Here is a 4387-nt window from a genome sequence, read left to right as displayed (position 1 = left end):
TTGAAAATCTATGTAAATATATTTCGCTTATAATTTTAAATTGTCACAACCGTACACGACCACTGTTTTTTTTTCGTTTGATTGTATACCTAATATATTCCTGATATTTATTATTTTATATATGATGTCCCGCGGGAACCAAATAAGTAAGGGTACAAACTTTGTTTAATCCATTTCTATTGTTCTTGACTAGCACTTATAATTCAAGTTGTCGACCCGGAAAGTAGGTAAGCTCCATTTTTTTCAGGTAGAGGGGTTCAAGTAAGGGATAGGTAGAATATTTCTTTGTGTATTTAAAATTTTTATGAATTCTTATTTTATATTGAAAGAATCTATTTTTTCTTCTATGAGATTTACCAATATTGTGAAATATAAACGAATATAACTTAAATCGTATTCTCCGCCAATAGATTCGGTGACAATTTTTAAAAAGCTCAAATCGACGTGACAGCCAAAGTTAAAAAAGGAGTTTTCTACTGCAGTTGCTTCTCGGAGGCATTTTGAAAACTAGTATCTGATTTTTTTTTTACTACAAAAGTTTTATTATAAGTATTAATTTTTTTATTACCTAAAAGTCACATGTTTTGCATTATTTGATATTATTTCTTCTGGTGCGCGGTTATACTTATATACATAAGTATATCTATATAAAGTATACTTTCTTTAAGGATATACATATGTATGTATATTTCAGTATGTACATATGCTACTCAAATGTCGCCAAAACTAGTTTTATATAGATGTTGCATATTTTTGGTGAGCTGCTTAAACTTCTACGTTTCAGTACCACTTAAAAAAGTCACATACATACACACATGCATACGCCTTCCCACAGTGTCGCTCAAATATTCTATGTTTCAGTATCACTTAAAAAAGTTACATACATACATACAAGTGAAGCTAATGAAAGCGTATTAAAAAAGAGGGATAGTTTGAAGTCTGGTGCTGGTGCTGAGGATGAATATGTTCCTACTCTTTGGTGCTATGATTTGCTATGCTTTTTGAAAGATCAAGAAGAACCTTTAGCAGGTGTTACCACAATGCAGGATGAAAATACAAACACATTTGAGGTAAGAAAAAAAGTCAAAATTTTATTGTTTCTTTTTTTTTTTGTGAACACAAACATTCATTTTGTTTTTATTCCGTAAATGATTCACTTTCTTATATTTAATATATTGTTCTGCCACTGAACTGCTCCCACTGTATTAAAATAATTACAGTATTTTTATCGAGTAGTTTTTGCTAAATTGGATGCATTCTTTGCACTTGAAGCTTGAAGAGTTGTAAGTCCATGGTCATTATGCCAATTGGCATATTCTATCGCTCCGGGATCTGTTTCTTCAACATCGAATCCACCTTCAAAATACGTCTCCTCATTTTGCCTCCGTAAAAAGTTATGCAAGTAGCAACAGGTTAAAACAATTTTCTTTGTTTTTTTCTGGTGATAAATTAATAGTTTGTAGGAGAATTCTAAATCTTGATGCTAAAATGCCAAAACAGTTTTCAACAATTCTTCTCGCCCGAGAAAGCCTGTAGTTAAAAATTATTTGTTCTTCCTTGAGTGTGTTGTGGCTAAATGGCTTCATGATATTTTCTAACAGGGGAAAAGCATCGTCAGCTACGAATACAAATGGTAGTTTTTCTCCGCAGTTTGAAAGCGGCTGAGGGCCAGGAATTTTCAATGTTTTATTTTTTAGAGATGAAAAAAATTTTGTTTCGCTAAAAAGGCCGGCATCAGACCCTCTTCCATTTGTGCCAACATCCACCATCAAAAAATCGTAATTAGCATTAACCACTGCCATCAATATGATTGAAATTTTTTTTTTTTTAATTATAATAAAAAGATCCAGATCCAGGTGGCTTTGTTATATTGACGTGTTTTCCATCAATTGCGCCCATACAATTTGGGAAGTTCCAGCGTGCATCAACATTTTTCGCTTCCACCTTCCAATCTTTTTCTGTTTGTGGAAGCTGAAAAGGAATGAAAAACTTATAAATCTTTCTTTTTAGGAATTCACTGTTCGACCAAGCAAAAGAAAAGTTTCTGAAGAAGATAAACTTATTAAAATTGCATGCGAGAGACTTGCCAACAGCCGCGAACTCACAGAAGGTGGCTCCTTGGCTCAATCGTGGGCTTCGCAATATAGTGAAATGGAGGCCTCCCAGAAAACGATTGCGCGAAAAATCATATCAGATGTTTTATTTCAAGGTTGCTTGGGAGCATTGGAATTTGGACACGCGATTCAAATCCAAAATGTTTTTAACCCAAGTCAAATATTAACACAAAATGTCATTCCGCTATACACAATGCGCACGTCTACGCAACTTAACTACGCGGTGCTCCAACACATGCAGAATTATACAATAAGAGTTCAGACTCCTTTAAGTAGCGGCTCGTCCATAAACAGGAGTAGAATGTCACCCCAAGTCACACAAAACGTACGAATCGTTGAAGATACATCATCCATTAATTTAAGCTCGGTAGAAAACTGACAAAATTTCTTTGCATCGTTTGAAACGGACGAATAATTTATTTTTATTTTTACTTCAAAAAACCATTAATTTTCAGACACACATATGTACACATGAAACTTTTCTTGTTTAGTCGAAAACAAATAATTTAATCAATAAATAATTAACTTAATAAAATCTTTCAATTGACTTATGTATTATGGCATCAAAAGTCTCTGTAACTATTTTCCCAATCGTTTGGGGCGCAATTGCTGTCAAAAATTTTAAGTCTTCAAAGCTAGTGCCACTAGCTAGAAAGCGCAAAGTTAAAGCAAGGCGGTGATGAGGGGGAATCGCTTCTCTCATTATTGTATCCCGCTTCGTTATGAGTGGCAAAATTTTTTGTAAAAGTTGGTCAAATGTTGCCTTGCTCATACGAACGAAATTTTTAAAATCATTTTGTGACGTGAATTCCAGTTCTTTAATAAGCTCACTTTGTCCAACCATTTAAACCATTCTTTGCACCAAATTCTTTTTTTGCGATCTTCTCTCTTTTTTCTACGCTTAATTGCCACAGCGAGCAATATTGCTGCAGCACAATTGTTGTCCGTATTCATCGCTGTCTGAAAGAGAACTAATGTTCGGCCAAAAGTTCGTATGGTGTATGGCCAAAGCTGCGAACAAAATTGCGGAATGTTAACGCACTTTACACATACGTACACATCATAGATACTCTGTTATCAATTGCTGCTTGTGTGCATTAGTATTTGGAGTATGTATGTTTGTATATTTATATTAGTTTTATATATATGTACATATACTAGTTTGTGAGTTTTATTATATAGGCAATGATTTTCACATTTTTATGAGCAAGTTCGATATTACAATTTTGTTGTTTACCATTGCACTTGACATTTTGTGGACTGTATTTTCTTTCTCTGTGTCTCTGTGAATCCGGTCACAGTTACTTCAAAAATTTTATTACAAGAGATGTAGAAATCAAAAACTGATTGGGATGAAAAGCCGTCACAGGATTTAAATCAAATACGAATGTCCCGATGTATTTTATGCAATGAACTGACTCCACAATAGTATTGAATCGGTTACAGCTAGATCCTGAACGTTTACAGATATTTGTGTCGAATAAAGTAAATTTCATACCAACCAACACCAACAACAAATAATTATAACATCCAACCAAAGGTAAACAATGATAATTTAATTATTCCAGAGATAAAGAAATCCAAGATTGTTATGATTTTAACCGAAAAACAAACAATTTTAATGAATATAAACCACAAAAATAGTTTCAAATTCCTACAAAACGTAGTAACTAACATATTCAAATTTATAGATGTCATTAGGAAAAATCCATTAATGAATACAATTTTTTATAAACGAAAAGCATTAAATTATATAGTTTGTCTGTACAAATGAGTATCCTCCCCCCGACCTCAACACGCACACCACATTACCACACCACATCGACTCAAACTTACATCCCTAACACGCAACTTTCACCACAGTACACTTGCAACCCACATTCGACACTACTCGTGAGAGCACTACACACCGACATCTACACTCATCCGCACACATGTACACCAACACCCATCACACCATCCGATTCAGCACCAAGGGGAACCAGGAAGGACCGATAAACAGATCGACTCGTCTCAGTTAGTTTGCGACAGGGATAATGGGATGCCCATCTTATTCCAGTGTGAGAGCGCCTCAAAATAAGCGTTTTTTATAACATTTTCCATTATGGCCAGATCGAACAAAATAAGAATTTTTGGGCATTTTAAATTAAAACACCCAACATTTATTACGATTGCAAAATATTATATATTGGACTTTTAATATATGACGAAACTACTTAAATCCTTTTTTATGATTTTATGGTATATTAAAACAACTGACTTTTGATCTTTCA

At 33.8% G+C, this 4387-nt stretch overlaps 1 pseudogene; it reads left to right on the top strand.

The window, feature by feature from the left end:
* Positions 1-1040: 1040 nt before the first annotated feature.
* On the top strand, positions 1041-2476 carry LOC120780154 (annotated as a pseudogene).
* The last annotated feature ends 1911 nt before the right edge of the window (positions 2477-4387 follow it).

Source organism: Bactrocera tryoni, unplaced genomic scaffold, assembly GCF_016617805.1.
Source record: "Bactrocera tryoni isolate S06 unplaced genomic scaffold, CSIRO_BtryS06_freeze2 scaffold_191, whole genome shotgun sequence".
In the NCBI taxonomy this organism is placed as follows: Eukaryota; Metazoa; Arthropoda; class Insecta; order Diptera; family Tephritidae; genus Bactrocera; species Bactrocera tryoni.
Note: the sequence above shows the minus strand (reverse complement) of the source record. Positions and strands in the feature narration are given on the sequence as shown.